This window comes from Oncorhynchus nerka, unplaced genomic scaffold (assembly GCF_034236695.1).
Source record: "Oncorhynchus nerka isolate Pitt River unplaced genomic scaffold, Oner_Uvic_2.0 unplaced_scaffold_1782, whole genome shotgun sequence".
Classification (NCBI taxonomy): Eukaryota; Metazoa; Chordata; class Actinopteri; order Salmoniformes; family Salmonidae; genus Oncorhynchus; species Oncorhynchus nerka.
In genome coordinates, this window is record NW_027039545.1 from 9350 (window position 1) to 25129 (window position 15780).

General features: G+C 50.6%; 1 pseudogene; it reads left to right on the forward strand.

Moving 5' to 3' along the window:
• The first annotated feature begins 625 nt into the window (after positions 1-625).
• Positions 626-15515, forward strand: LOC135567806 (thioredoxin domain-containing protein 11-like; annotated as a pseudogene).
• Positions 15516-15780: the final 265 nt, after the last annotated feature.

Below are 15780 nucleotides of genomic sequence, written 5' to 3' on the forward strand. Positions count from 1 at the left end.
TGTGACAAACTGATCTACAAATAATATCGAGTATTTATTATAAATATTATTTGTATTAGTCAATATCGACTGCAATGCCCAAAACTCAGAGAAAGCATTGCAGTGAGACGAACCCGACCTAGCGGTCTTTGACAGTAATACCACAGATATGGCAGCTGCGGTTTAGCAGTTTGAGAGACAATCTGACAATAACGAAACAATTCATAACACGAAACCTTACAAAACAACCCACCCCTTACTTTTACGATGCAATACGTATCCATTTTAGAACTATAAGTAATGGAGTAAATTCATAGTTTAAGTCACTTTTATTCTGATTGAGTATTGAACTACTACTACTACAATAAATTCTAACGATTCTACTTTTCCGATTTGACCGATTACCCGACGCTCCCTTGACGTGGAGCAGCGTCATTGCGGAAGTAGCTAAGTCTACGTGGGGAAGGAAGGTTGGCTTGTTCGTGTTTGAACTAAACTCTGCCCAAAACACGATAAATGTGCAACCTACGGAACCTACAATAACCCTACCGCGCCTCGCGGAACCTACAACCTCCGCCCGCTAGCTGAATGGCCTTATACCGCCAGGGCGTGTAGATCCGATGGGAGGGCTAGCCAGTTCCCTGTAATGCTTCGGTGGCTGCGGCAGTCTCTTAGGCAGGTGTCTAGTCTGATGGCCCGAGACCAGTGCTTGTCTGCGGGGCGATACTGCTGAGCGTCCTGCTACTACTGGCGGTTACATTTACCTGCAGGTAGGTAACATCGTTCGGATGGCTGATAAACTGCTTTGGTAGATATCTGTGGTTTTTAGTGACAAACCACCAGGCATTTCACAGTTTTGTTGTGTCCCTGAACAAGCTCACCTAATTCACAACGGCTTGATGATTCGTTGAATCAGGTGTGCTTACTCTGGAATAGATAAAAAACAACTGGGGGTCCCCTAGGTAAAACCCCCTGATCTAGCTATCTGTCTAGCCAACTGAGGTCCCAGAGGAGAGTAAAACCCTGATCTAGCTATCTGTCTTAGGCTGAAGTTGTAACTTTAACAGTGGGCTATGTTCCAATAGCTGATAGTTATGGTTTAGCCATCAGATCCGAGACACTATTGATTACAGCTGCACTGGGGTCGAACAGCATTCCTGAGTAGATTTTTTTTTTTATATATATTTTTATTTCACCTTTATTTAACCAGGTAAGCTAGTTGAGAACAAGTTCTCATTTACAATTGCGACCTGGCCAAGATAAAAGCAAAGCAGTTCGACACATTCAACAACACAGAGTTACACATGGAGTCGAACAAACATACAGTCAATAATACAGTAGAAACAAGTCTCAATACAACTAAATTCTCATCCCTGGATTGAGGTGCGCTTTTCCGATCCACATCTGTCACCGCAATCTACAGAAGAATGCTGTCTGACCTAGTGCAGCTGTCTGACCCTAGTGCGGCTGTCTGACCTAGTGCGGCCGTCTGACCTAGTGCAGCTGTCTGTCCCTTGTGCGGCTGTCTGACCCTAGTGCGGCCGTCTGACCCTGACCCTAGTGCGGCCGTCTGACCCTAGTGCGGCTGTCTGACCCTAGTGCAGCTGTAAGCAACTTTTTATAGGTGGAGAACAGTCTCGGCTAACTCACCTGCAGTGTGTTTGATGTGGAAATCATCGGTTCGTTGGTTGGGTATCTCTCTCTGTCTCTCTCTCTCTCTCTCTGACACCTTCATCCTCTTCTCTCTCTCTGTCTGTCTCTGTCTCTCTCTCTCTCTGACACCCCCTTCCATCCCTCTTCTCTCTCTCTGTCTCTGTCTCTCTGTCTCTCTCTCTCTCTCTGTGACACCCCCTTCCATCCCTCCTCTCTCTCTGTCTCTGTCTCTCTGTCTCTCTCTCTGACACCCCTTCCGTCCCTCTTCTCCCTCCTAGCCGGGCTAAGAATGTGGTTGCGTCGGCGCGTCCCAGTGAGGTTCTTCTCTGCAGGCCCCTGTAGTGGACCTGTACCTGGGTCAGCTGGAGCAGGTGGAAGGCTGAGGCGCGGCAGGGTGTCCGTCATCTTCTTCTATGCTCCTGGTGTGCTCACTCCGTAGCCGCTCGCCACGAGGTCCAGGAGGTCGCACGGAGGCTGGTCAAACAGGTACACACACACGCTCACACTCCATCGCCGCTCGCCACGAGGTCCAGGAGGTCGCACGGAGGCTGGTCAAACAGGTACACACACACGCTCACACTCCATCGCCGCTCGCCACGAGGTCCAGGAGGTCGCACGGAGGCTGGTCAAACAGGTACACACACGCTCACACTCCATCGCCGCTCGCCACGAGGTCCAGGAGGTCGCACGGAGGCTGGTCAAACAGGTACACACACGCTCACACTCCATCGCCGCTCGCCACGAGGTCCAGGAGGTCGCACGGAGGCTGGTCAAACAGGTACACACACGCTCACACTCCATCGCCACGAGGTCCAGGAGGTCGCACGGAGGCTGGTCAAACAGGTACACACACGCTCACACTCCATCGCCACGAGGTCCAGGAGGTCGCACGGAGGCTGGTCAAACAGGTACACACACGCTCACACTCCATCGCCGCTCGCCACGAGGTCCAGGAGGTCGCACGGAGGCTGGTCAAACAGGTACACACACGCTCACACTCCATCGCCGCTCGCCACGAGGTCCAGGAGGTCGCACGGAGGCTGGTCAAACAGGTACACACACGCTCACACTCCATCGCCGCTCGCCATGAGGTCCAGGAGGTCGCACGGAGGCTGGTCAAACAGGTACACACACGCTCACACTCCATCGCCGCTCGCCACAAGGTCCAGGAGGTCACACGGAGGCTGGTCAAACAGGTACACACACACACGCTCACACTCCATCGCCGCTCGCCACGAGGTCCAGGCGGTCGCACGGAGGCTGGTCAAACAGGTACACACACAGGAATGTACGCGCGCACACACACACACACACACACACACACACACACACAAACACACGCACTCACACTTCATCGCCACTCGCCAAGAGGTCGTCCGGAGGCTGGCCAGACAGGCAGGGAACTGCACTATTGTGGACTGGCTTATCCTGCTGAGGGTTGGTTCAGAACAGTATATTTCAGAACAGGGTTGTATTCATTAGTCACAGACCATTGCAAAACGTTTGGCCTGTTGCAAAACCTTTTGCAATGGAAACTGTTTACTGCTCAGGAAGCAAACAGGGTGGGACCTACTTGAATTTGTTGTATAGAAACTTGTTTTCATTGCAAAATGTTTTCCATTTGGAGGAAGAGGTTTCTGTTGCAAAATGTTTTCCATTTGGAGGAAGAGGTTTCTGTTGCAAAATGTTTTGCAACAGACCAAATGTTTATGCAACGGTTTTGGACTAATGAATACACCCCTGGTCTATTGCACAGCTACAGTATGGTGCTATATAGTCAGGTTGCCAGTCTGTTTCTACTGTAGACAGTACAACTCAATACACCTCCTAGTTACTGTATTAAATTGTGAAGCTGTTTCTAAATGGGACTCCTGGTCTGTACAGGTGGTGTGCTGTGGTCTTATTCTGCCTCTGCTGTCTGTTTGTACAGGTGCAGTTTGTGGCAGTGAACTGTTGGTGGAGCCAGGGGAAATGCAGGAAACAGAAGAGCTTCTACCAATATCCTGTCATCCACCTGTTCTACAAGAGGTAAAGGAGATATAGTCTAGTTGCTCTATATCTATATCCTGTCATCCACCTGTTCTACAAGAGGTAAAGGAGATATAGTCTAGTTGCCCTATATCTATATCCTGTCATCCACCTGTTCTACAAGAGGTAAAGGAGATATAGTCTAGTTGCTCTATATCTATACCCTGTCATCCACCTGTTCTACAAGAGGTAAAGGAGGTAGTCTAGTTGCTCTATATCTATATCCTGTCACCTACCTGTTCTAGTGCAGTTCAATGCGATTTAGTCTAGTTGCTCTATATCTATACCCTGTCATTCACCTGTTCTAGAGGAGAACGGACCCTTGTACTCTATGGGGCCTCCTACTCTGACATGTTGTCTGTCCCCCCTCCTGTCTGGTTCTAAATGGGTCCTCCTACTCTGACATGTTGTGTCTGTCCCCCCCCCCCCTGTCTGGTTCTAAATGGGTCCTCCTACTCTGACATGTTGTATCTGTCCCCCCCTGTCTGGTTCTAAATGGGTCCTCCTACTCTGACATGTTGTATCTGCCCCCCTGTCTGGTTCTAAATGGGTCCTCCTACTCTGACATGTTGTATCTGTCCCCCTCCTGTCTGGTTCTAAATGGGTCCTCCTACTCTGACATGTTGTATCCCCCCCCTGTCTGGTTCTAAATGGGTCCTCCTACTCTGACATGTTGTATCTGTCCCCCCTGTCTGGTTCTAAATGGGTCCTCCTACTCTGACATGTTGTATCTGTCCCCCCCTGTCTGGTTCTAAATGGGTCCTCCTACTCTGACATGTTGTATCTGTCCCCCCCTGTCTGGTTCTAAATGGGTCCTCCTACTCTGACATGTTGTATCTGTCCCCCCTGTCTGGTTCTAAATGGGTCCTCCTACTCTGACATGTTGTATCTGTCCCCCCCTGTCTGGTTCTAAATGGGTCCTCCTACTCTGACATGTTGTATCTGTCCCCCCTGTCTGGTTCTAAATGGGTCCTCCTACTCTGACATGTTGTATCCCCCCCTGTCTGGTTCTAAATGGGTCCTCCTACTCTGACATGTTGTATCTGTCTCCCCCTGTCTGGTTCTAAATGGGTCCTCCTACTCTGACATGTTGTATCTGTCTCCCCCCTGTCTGGTTCTAAATGGGTCCTCCTACTCTGACATGTTGTATCTCCCCCCTGTCTGGTTCTAAATGGGTCCTCCTACTCTGACATGTTGTATCTGTCTCCCCCTGTCTGGTTCTAAATGGGTCCTCCTACTCTGACATGTTGTATCTGTCTCCCCCCTGTCTGGTTCTAAATGGGTCCTCCTACTCTGACATGTTGTATCTGTCCCCCCTGTCTGGTTCTAAATGGGTCCTCCTACTCTGACATGTTGTATCTGTCCCCTCCTGTCTGGTTCTAAATGGGTCCTCCTACTCTGACATGTTGTATCCCCCCTGTCTGGTTCTAAATGGGTCCTCCTACTCTGACATGTTGTATCCCCCCCTGTCTGGTTCTAAATGGGTCCTCCTACTCTGACATGTTGTATCTGTCCCCCTCCTGTCTGGTTCTAAATGGGTCCTCCTACTCTGACATGTTGTATCTGTCCCCCCCTGTCTGGTTCTAAATGGGTCCTCCTACTCTGACATGTTGTATCCCCCCTGTCTGGTTCTAAATGGGTCCTCCTACTCTGACATGTTGTATCTGTCCCCCCTGTCTGGTTCTAAATGGGTCCTCCTACTCTGACATGTTGTATCCCCCCCCTGTCTGGTTCTAAATGGGTCCTCCTACTCTGACATGTTGTATCTGTCCCCCTGTCTGGTTCTAAATGGGTCCTCCTACTCTGACATGTTGTATCTGTCCCCCCCTGTCTGGTTCTAAATGGGTCCTCCTACTCTGACATGTTGTATCTGTCCCCCCTGTCTGGTTCTAAATGGGTCCTCCTACTCTGACATGTTGTATCTGTCCCCCCCCCCCCCTGTCTGGTTCTAAATGGGTCCTCCTACTCTGACATGTTGTATCTGTCTCCCCCTGTCTGGTTCTGGAGGTTTGGCCCTATAGAGTACAAGGGTCCGTTCCTGGCTTCCTATGTAGAGAGGTTCATCCTGAGAGTCATCACCCCACTGACCTACCTACCATCACGAGCCACACTACAAGACTTCCTGTCTTATCATGAGGTATGGGGGGGATAGGGATAGGGGATAAGAATGGGGGGTGGGGGCTGAAGGGAATAAGAATAAAGACAGAGCAGAGAAACAAAGAGATGAGAGGAAATGAGTGTTATGCTTTGGGTGTTATTTTTCTGTTGAAAGACAAGAGTTCGATGTCACAATGAGTGATCATATCTCAAATGAAACCCTGTTCCCTTTATCGTGCCCTACAGGGCCATGGTTAAACAGTAGGACACCTATATATAGGGAACCGGGTGCCATTTGGGAGTGGTCCACTAGGTGTGGTGTACCTGTGGGTCAGGTGTCGTGTACGGTATGGTGGAGGGTGTTATGTTCTGGAGGAGCTGTTTAGCCAGTTTTTTTGTTTAATCCTTTCTGTAGTGCCTCTGTCTGTCACAACAGAGAGCCTGGTTTGTTTTGCTAGCAGGGTTTAGCCTGTAGATAAGACCTAGATTAAAAGTGAGTCTTTCTGACATGGCTGACTGCTTCTACTGCTTCTATGACCTGTGATGTCACAGTACCTTTCCCATAATGCCCAGGTTGAACAGAAATCCTGTTTGGAGGATTCACAGAATCAGGAGGGAATAAACAGGAAATCCAGAATCCTCTAACCAAGGTTTCTGGAAAACCTTTGAATTTTGAGGAAGCTACTGGATTTTTGCAACCCAAGTCACGTGTTTCATGTCTGTTTTCCTCTCCTGCCTCCCAGCCGGGGGTAGTGGGTTATTTCCAGTTCAACTCTTCTCCTCAGCCTCCCGGCTACATCACATACCTCTCCTCAGCTCTGCAGGCCTTGAAGAGAGGTAAGCTAACCGCTACATGCTAACTCCCTAAAGCCTTGAAGAGAGGTAAGCTAACCGCTACATGCTAACTCCCTAAAGCCCTGAAGAGAGGTAAGCTAACCGCTACATGCTAACTCCCTAAAGCCCTGAAGAGAGGTAAGCTAACCTCTACATGCTAACTGGCTAACTCCCTAAAGCCCTGAAGAGAGGTAAGCCACCGGAGTAGAATGTCATAGCCATTGAAATAGAATGAATAGACCTGCCCAATACATAGCAAGGCCTGTTCTACTCATTCTAGTTCTGTGACTATAGAAATGAGAAGTAAAAGATCAATGAAAGTGTGTGTTGCTCTTCCCTGCCTCAGACTTCCGTGGTGCGGTGCGTTTCGGGGTGGTGACCAGTAGACAGGTGGCAGAGTCCATCTCAGTCAGAGATGACCAGACAGTCTACCTGCACCGACACTTCAACTCCTCATTGGTCAGTCGACACACGCCCACCCCCCTTGTCTACCGACACTTCAACTCCTCATTGGTCAGTCGACACACGCCCACCCCCCTTGTCTACCGACACTTCAACTCCTCATTGGTCAGTCGACACACGCCCACCCCCCTTGTCTACCGACACTTCAACTCCTCATTGGTCAGTCGACATACGCCCACCCCCCTTGTCAGTCGACACACGCCCACCCCCCTTGTCTACTGACACGTCAACTCCTCATTGGTCAGTCGACACACGCCCACCCCCCTTGTCTACCGACACTTCAACTACTCACTGCTCAGTGGTGATGTCATCAGCACGTGACAAACAGACTTGTCAGGGCCCAGAGTCGCATTAGTGGAAACCAAGACTGTTTTTTTTTTTAAGGGCAGACCTGGTTGTAGATCAGGGGACAATTTTAGCTAACCCTTTTCTTAACCTAAACCTAATTATGCTAACCTGCCACGTTGATGATCCTAACCTGCCACGTTGATGATCCTAACCTGCCACGTTGATGATCCTAACCTGCCACGTTAATGATCCTAACCTGCCACGTTAATGATCCTAACCTGCCACGTTAATGATCCTAACCTGCCACGTTAATGATCCTGCCACGTTAATTATCCTGCCACGTTAATTATCCTGCCACGTTAATTAACCTGTCACGTTAATTATCCTAACCTGCCACGTTAATTATCCTGCCCTGCCACGTTAATTATCCTGCCACGTTAATTATCCTGACCTGCCACGTTAATTATCCTGCCACGTTAATTATCCTGCCCTGCCACGTTAATTATCCTGCCACGTTAATTAACCTGTCACGTTAATTATCCTAACCTGCCACGTTAATTATCCTGCCACGTTAATTATCCTGACCTGTCACGTTAATTATCCTAACCTGCCACGTTAATTATCCTGCCACGTTAATTATCCTGCCACGTTAATTATCCTGACCTGCCACGTTAATTATCCTATCCTGCCACGTTAATTATCCTGACCTGCCACGTTAATTATCCTGCCACGTTAATTATCCTGACCTGCTGGGTAAAGTCACTCCTGCTAGTGAGCACCAGCAGGCCGGCCCTGAGAGTAGTCTTGGTTTCCTCTAATGCGATAGTGACTTTCTCCTGGTCGGGTCAAATATTCAGGAATATCTCCTGGTACTGTAATTTGTTCCTATGGAGGTTTAGCTTTACCTTTCTGTCTCCCCCCTCTATCCCACCTCTATCCCATCTATCCCCTCTATCCCCTCTCTATCCCCCGTCTCCCCCCTGTCCCCTCTCTATCCCATCTCCCCCGTCTCTCCCTCTCCACCTCTATCCCCTCTCTATCCCATCTATCCACCTCTATCCCATCTATCCCCTCTCTATCCCCTGTCTCCCCCTCTATCCCGTCTCCCCCCTCTATCCCGTCTATCCCCTCTCTATCCCCTCTCTATCCTCTCTCTCCCCCTCTCTCCCCTCTCTATCCCCTCTGACTCCCCTCTCCATCCCCTCTCCCCCGTCTCTCCCCTCTCTATCCCCGTCTCCCCTCTCTATCCCCCGTCTCCCCCTCTCCCACCTCTATCCCATCTATCCCCTCTCTATCCCCGTCTCCCCCTCTATCCCATCTCCCCGTCTATCCCCGTCTATCCCCGTCTATCCCCTCTCTATCCCCTCTCTATCCTCTCTCTCTCCCCTCTCTATCCCCGTCTCCCCTCTCTCTCCCCCTGACTCCCCGTCTCTCCCCCGTCTCCCCCTGACTCCTCTCCCCTCTCTATCCCCTCTCCCCGTCTATCCCTCTATCCCCTATCTCCCCTCTCTCTATCTCCCCCTGACTCCCCTCTCTCCATCCCCTCTCCCCCATCTCTCTCCTCTCTCTCCCGTCTCTCCCCCGTCTCCCCCTGACTCCTCTCCCCCGTCTATCCCCTCTCTCTATCCCCTCTATCTCCCCGTCTCTTCCTCTATCCCTCTATCCCCTCTATCTCCCCCTCTCTATCCCCCCGACTCCCTCTCTATCCCTCTATCCCTCTCTCCCCCTCTCTATCCCCTGACTCCCCTCTCTATCCCCTCTCCCCCGTCTCTCCCCTCTCTCTCCTCCCTCCCCCCTCAGATTTTCCCTAGTTGGGAGCGTAACTTCACCTCTGAAGGCATCTGTTCCTGGGTCTTTGAGCACCGCGAGACCGTCCTCCAATGGCTGGCGCCGACTGGTGCTAAGTCCCGCCTTCTGGAGCAGGAACTGACCAAAGGCCCTGCCCTCCTGCTCTTCCTGCCCCACAATCCCCTGGGGCACGGCCCCGACCCGCTGCTGACGCAGGTGAGTCACCACGACAACAACGACGACCCTTACATCAACCACTACTACAACTACAATAAAATAAAATAAATTTACTACAACATTTCATATTTTGATGTGATGAAGAATAAAACATGGCTCGAGAACATCATTGTGAATTGTTCCATCTAGATGAATGTAGTCAGACGGCTTCAGATCTCTGAAGATGAGAATGTCTAAATCTCTCCATTTTTATATCCACATTAATTTAACTCTTCGACCCCTTCTAGATTGCAGACGTCGCGGTTCGCTACCATTCCTGTAGCGACTCCCTCACCACCACCACCCCTCTGACCACTACTACAGTGGACCCTCCCAGCCCCTGTCCCCCCTCTCTGCTGCCTCTCAGTGGTTCTGCCCAGGCCACACCCCCTTCCAGGCTCCACCTCCAGGGTGTGTGAGCTTTGTCTCAACCAGTCCAATCCGGGTCGCACTCCCCTGTGCACCTTCCCCTCCCAGACATCAGCTGGCGCTGCCGTGCTCCAGTCCTACCTCAGACGATGCTGCCTACCTGTTGCTGCGACGGCGACGACGGTTGCCTGTAGTAACATCCTGAGTAGCTACAGCCCGTCGTCAGGTCGCTATAGTGCCTGTTGTAGAACTCTGGGACAGCTAGGGGTTTCCCTTCCCCCACATCAGGGGCTAGGGCTAGACAACGAGGGGTTAGGGACACCCCCTCCCTCACCATCTTCCTCCCAGGACTCCTCCCCGTCCTCCCAGGACCAGGATGCAGGCGGGATTAAAGGGTTGAGGTGTCGGACAAATAAGACGCTCAGGTTCTACATCCTGGACTCCGCCCTCCACTGGCCGCTGGCGGTGCGTCTCGGGGCGCTAGGCAACGCCGAGATGGGTGGCGGTGGCCTGGGGGAGTTAGGAAGGTTGCTAGGCAACGGGACCGGTGATGGCGCACAGTCATTTGTGACCATCGTGAACCTGAAGGATGAGGTGCACTACGTTCTGGACCACAGAGGAACCGCTACTGTTACAGAGTCTCTGGGTAAGACTGGGGAGATACTGGGTCAACTAGCTACTGTTACAGAGTCTCTGGGTAAGACTGGGGAGATACTGGGTCAACTAGCTACTGTTACAGAGTCTCTGGGTAAGACTGGTGAGTTACTGGGTCAACTAGCTACTGTTAGAGCCTCTGGGTAAGACTGGGGAGTTACTGGGTCAACTAGCTACTGTTACAGAGTCTCTGGGTAAGACTGGGGAGTTACTGGGTCAACTAGCTACTGTTACAGAGTCTCTGGGTAAGACTGGGGAGTTACTGGGTCAACTAGCTACTGTTACAGAGTCTCTGGGTATGACTGGGGAGCTACAGGGTCAACTAGCTACTGTTACAGAGTCTCTGGGGAGTTACAGGGTCAACTAGCTACTGGTACAGAGTCTCTGGGGAGTTACTGGGTCAACTAGCTACTGTTACAGAGTCACTGGGTAAGACTGGGGAGTTACTGGGTCAACTAGCTACTGTTACAGAGTCTCTAGATAAGACTGGGGAGCTACTGGGTCAACTAGCTACTGTTACAGAGTCTCTGGGTAAGACTGGGGAGCTACTGGGTCAACTAGCTACTGTTACAGAGTCACTGGGGAGCTACAGGGTCAACTAGCTGCTGTTAGAGTCACTGGGGAGCTACTGGGTCAACTAGCTACTGTTAGAGAGTCTCTGGGGAGCTACAGGGTCAACTAGCTACTGTTACAGAGTCTCTGGGGAGCTACAGGGTCAACTAGCTACTGTTAGAGTCACTGTCTACTTGGAAACAGACCTGGGTTTAAATACCATTTGAAATAATTTAAAATTCTGCAGCTGTGCTTGATTGAGCTGGCCTGGCTTAATGGACCAATAGAAATGTCCTGAAACTGCAAACCCCACCCATCTGGCACTCCAGGCAGGCTAAAGCAAAGTATTTGAAAGATTTCTAATAGTATTTGAACCCAGGCCAGGTCTAGGGAAAATAGACAGCTTTATACCCATGTGTGTCGTCTTGTCCCTCCAGAGTTGTTCATCAGGAACTTTAGCACCTCCCACAGCCCACTGCAGAGACGCCTGGTGGGGAGGAGAGAGGATGAGAGGACCCAGAAGAGACCCCTCATCTCAGAGCTGACCACCACCTCTTTCCTTACTACTGTCATGGATCCTCACAGGGTGGGTGAGAGAGAGGAGGCATCCAGGGAGACGGAGTAGAAAGGAAAGAGGAAAAGGAGGAGGGGAGAGGGAGAAGCAGGGAGGGAGGAGAGAGAGGAGGCAGCCAGGGAGAGGGAGTAGAAAGGAGGGAGGAGTGGAGAGGGAGGGAGGAAGAGAGAGAGAGGAGGAGCAGGGAGGAGGAGCAGGGAGGGAGGAGAGAGAGGAGGCATCCAGGGAGACGGAGTAGAAAGGAGAGAGGAAAATGAGGAGGAGGAGGGAGGAGAGGGAGGGAGTAGAAAGGAGAGAGAAAAATGAGGAGGGGAGAGGGAGGAGAGAGAGGAGGCAGCCAGGGAGAGGAGGAGTAAAAATGAGAGAGGAGGAGCAGGGAGGGAGAGAGGAGGAGAGGGAGGAGCAGGAGAGGGAGGGAGGGAGAGGGAAGGTGGTCCTCACCACCACCTCACACTGGTTTAACACCATAATAACTGTGTGGTTTGATTTGACAGACCTTTAAAGACACGTCCTAGTTGTAGTTGTTCAGTTCAGACTGGTTTCTGGTTTCTAGGATGGACAGGGCTTATGGCTATAAAACAGCTTTTCTTGATGAATGTGATAAATCACTCTTTAACGTGTTGTGTTCTCCAGGATGTGGTGCTGTTCTACTACAGTCAGTGGTTATGGCTATAAAACGTGTTGTGTTCTCCAGGATGTGGTGCTGTTCTACTACAGTCAGTGGTTATGGATATAAAACGTCTTTAATGTGTTGTGTTCTCCAGGATGTGGTGCTGTTCTACTACAGTCAGTGGTTATGGCTATAAAACGTGTTGTGTTCTCCAGGATGTGGTGCTGTTCTACTACAGTCAGTGGTTATGGCTATAAAACGTGTTGTGTTCTCCAGGATGTGGTGCTGTTCTACTACAGTCAGTGGTGTGGCTATAAAACGTCTTTAATGTGTTGTGTTCTCCAGGATGTGGTGCTGTTCTACTACAGTCAGTGGTTATGGCTATAAAACGTGTTGTGTTCTCCAGGATGTGGTGCTGTTCTACTACAGTCAGTGGTTATGGATATAAAACGTGTTGTGTTCTCCAGGATGTGGTGCTGTTCTACTACAGTCAGTGGTTATGGCTATGAAACGTGTTGTGTTCTCCAGGATGTGGTGCTGTTCTACTACAGTCAGTGGTTATGGATATAAAACGTGTTGTGTTCTCCAGGATGTGGTGCTGTTCTACTACAGTCAGTGGTTATGGCTATAAAACGTGTTGTGTTCTCCAGGATGTGGTGCTGTTCTACTACAGTCAGTGGTGTGGCTATAAAACGTCTTTAATGTGTTGTGTTCTCCAGGATGTGGTGCTGTTCTACTACAGTCAGTGGTTATGGATATAAAACGTGTTGTGTTCTCCAGGATGTGGTGCTGTTCTACTACAGTCAGTGGTTATGGATATAAAACGTGTTGTGTTCTCCAGGATGTGGTGCTGTTCTACTACAGTCAGTGGTGTGGCTATAAAACGTGTTGTGTTCTCCAGGATGTGGTGCTGTTCTACTACAGTCAGTGGTTATGGATATAAAACGTGTTGTGTTCTCCAGGATGTGGTGCTGTTCTACTACAGTCAGTGGTTATGGATATAAAACGTGTTGTGTTCTCCAGGATGTGGTGCTGTTCTACTACAGTCAGTGGTGTGCCTATAAAACGTGTTGTGTTCTCCAGGATGTGGTGCTGTTCTACTACAGTCAGTGGTGTGGCTATAAAACGTCTTTAATGTGTTGTGTTCTCCAGGATGTGGTGCTGTTCTACTACAGTCAGTGGTTATGGATATAAAACGTGTTGCGTTCTCCAGGATGTGGTGCTGTTCTACTACAGTCAGTGGTTATGGATATAAAACGTGTTGTGTTCTCCAGGATGTGGTGCTGTTCTACTACAGTCAGTGGTTATGGATATAAAACGTGTTGTGTTCTCCAGGATGTGGTGCTGTTCTACTACAGTCAGTGGTGTGGATATAAAACGTGTTGTGTTCTCCAGGATGTGGTGCTGTTCTACTACAGTCAGTGGTGTGGATATAAAACGTGTTGTGTTCTCCAGGATGTGGTGCTGTTCTACTACAGTCAGTGGTGTGGATACGCCTGTTTCTAAACACGTCATCATCGCTGGCTAGAATGTTCCGTGGAAACAGCACCGTCTACCATCGCCAGGTAGGGCTGACTGACTGGCTGGCTGACTGGCTGACTGACTGGCTGGCAGCTTGGGTGGCTGGCTGGCTGGCTGACCGACGACTGACTGGTTGACTGACTGGTTGACTGACTGGTTGGTTATTGACTGACTGACCGGCTGGCAGCTTGGGTGGCTGACCGGCTGGCTAGTTGACCGACTGACCGACTGGTTGATGACTGGTTGGCTGGCTGACTGGTTAGCTGACTGACTGGTTGGCTGTTGGTTGACTGGCTTGGCTGACTGACTGGTTGGCTGACTGGTTAGCTGGCCAGACTGGCTCGCTGGTTGGCTGGCAGCTTGGGTGGCTGGCTGACTGTTGGCTAGCTGACTGACTGGCAGCTTGGGTGGCTGACTGACTGGTTGGCTGACTGACTGGTTGTGGCTGACTGACTGGCTGGCTGACTTGTTGGCTGACTGGTTGACTGGTTGGCTGACTTGTTGGCTGACTGGCTGGCTGGCTCGCTCGCTGACTCTGGCTGGTTGACTGGCTGGCTGGCTGGCTTACCGCTGACTGGCTGGCTGGGCTGGCTGGCTGACTGGTCATTGACTGGTTGGGGGGGGTTGTTTCTATTTTGTGATGTAGTGCTGAATTGGGTTGAATTTTATTTAGCTTTTTTACATACCATTTGAGAGTCCAACTGTTTACAGTTAAAACTTCCTGTAGTAACAGGATGTGACGCTACTGTCTCTGTGTAGTGAACTTGGCACGTAACTGCAACGGCCGTGGGAGTTCATGTGGATCACTTCCTCTGTCCTCCTCTTCCCCAGACACAGGTAATACAGAACACATACCTGTCCCCTTCCTCAGACACAGGTAATACAGAACACATACCTGTCCTCCTCTTCCCCAGACACTGGTAAGACAGAACACATACCTGTCCTCTTCCCCAGACACTGGTAAGACAGAACACATACCTGTCCTCTTCCCCCAGACACTGGTAAGACAGAACATACCTGTCCTCTTCCCCAGACACTGGTAAGACAGAACACATACCTGTCCTCTTCCCCAGACACTGGTAAGACAGAACACATACCTGTCCTCTTCCCCAGACACAGGTAATACAGAACATGAACTCTACCCATCATACTAAACAAGACCTGTTGTTGAATAGACTGTTCTCTGTGTACTAAACAAGACCTGTTGTTGAATAGACTGTTCTCTGTGTACTGAACAAGACCTGTTGTTGAATAGACTGTTCTCTGTGTACTGAACAAGACCTGATATTGAATAGACTGTTCTCTCTGTACTAAACAAGACCTGTTGTTGAATAGACTGTTCTCTGTGTACTGAACAAGACCTTTGGTCTATGATTCACTAATATGAAAGATTTCACAGCCTCTCTCATGCCTCATTTAGTTAGATAACTAGTCTAATGTTACCCTGACTCTCTTCGTCTCTTAGAAAACACCTGTCCGTCAAGTTCCTGGGAGGACACGCTTCATCACTCTCCCCACCCTATTACGCCATCCTGAAGCACTCCGACTCCGCCCACCAGCCAACAAAGCAGACGGATCCGACCTCACCTCACGCTCTCCTCAAGGCGGAGTTCCGCGCTCTACAAGGAGAAGTCCAGACGTTACATCGTGCACGCCAGCGCCTCCAACCAACTGGCCCAGCTGTGGCGAGACAACCGGGCGGTTATCCTTCACGCCATGGCCCTGGGAGACCCACAATGCACTGCTGCAGTCCCAGAATGGCGAGCTGGGTAACGCGAGAGGCTGAGCCTAGTGGGAGCAGCACAAGGAGAAGAGTCGTCAGTTAGAGCGGTCAGGAGACTACAGGAACTAGCGGATCATCAGAGAACCTTCACTGAGAATACCTGCTGAGGGTTTTACTGGGAGCTCTGAGAGCCAGGAGACAGAGAGGGGGAGGGGGAGGAGGAGGAGGAGACTGGGGAGGAGGAGACGACAGGGGAGGAGAGGAGTTATATGGCCTCTTGACAGGGGAGGAGAACACTCCTGCTGAGGGTTTTACTGGGAGCCCTGAGAGCCAGGGAGACAGAGAGAGGGGAGGAGGAGGAACGTTAAGTGGGAGGAGACAGGGAGAGGAGGAGACACAGGGGAGGAGAGAGGAGTTATATGGCCCTCTGAC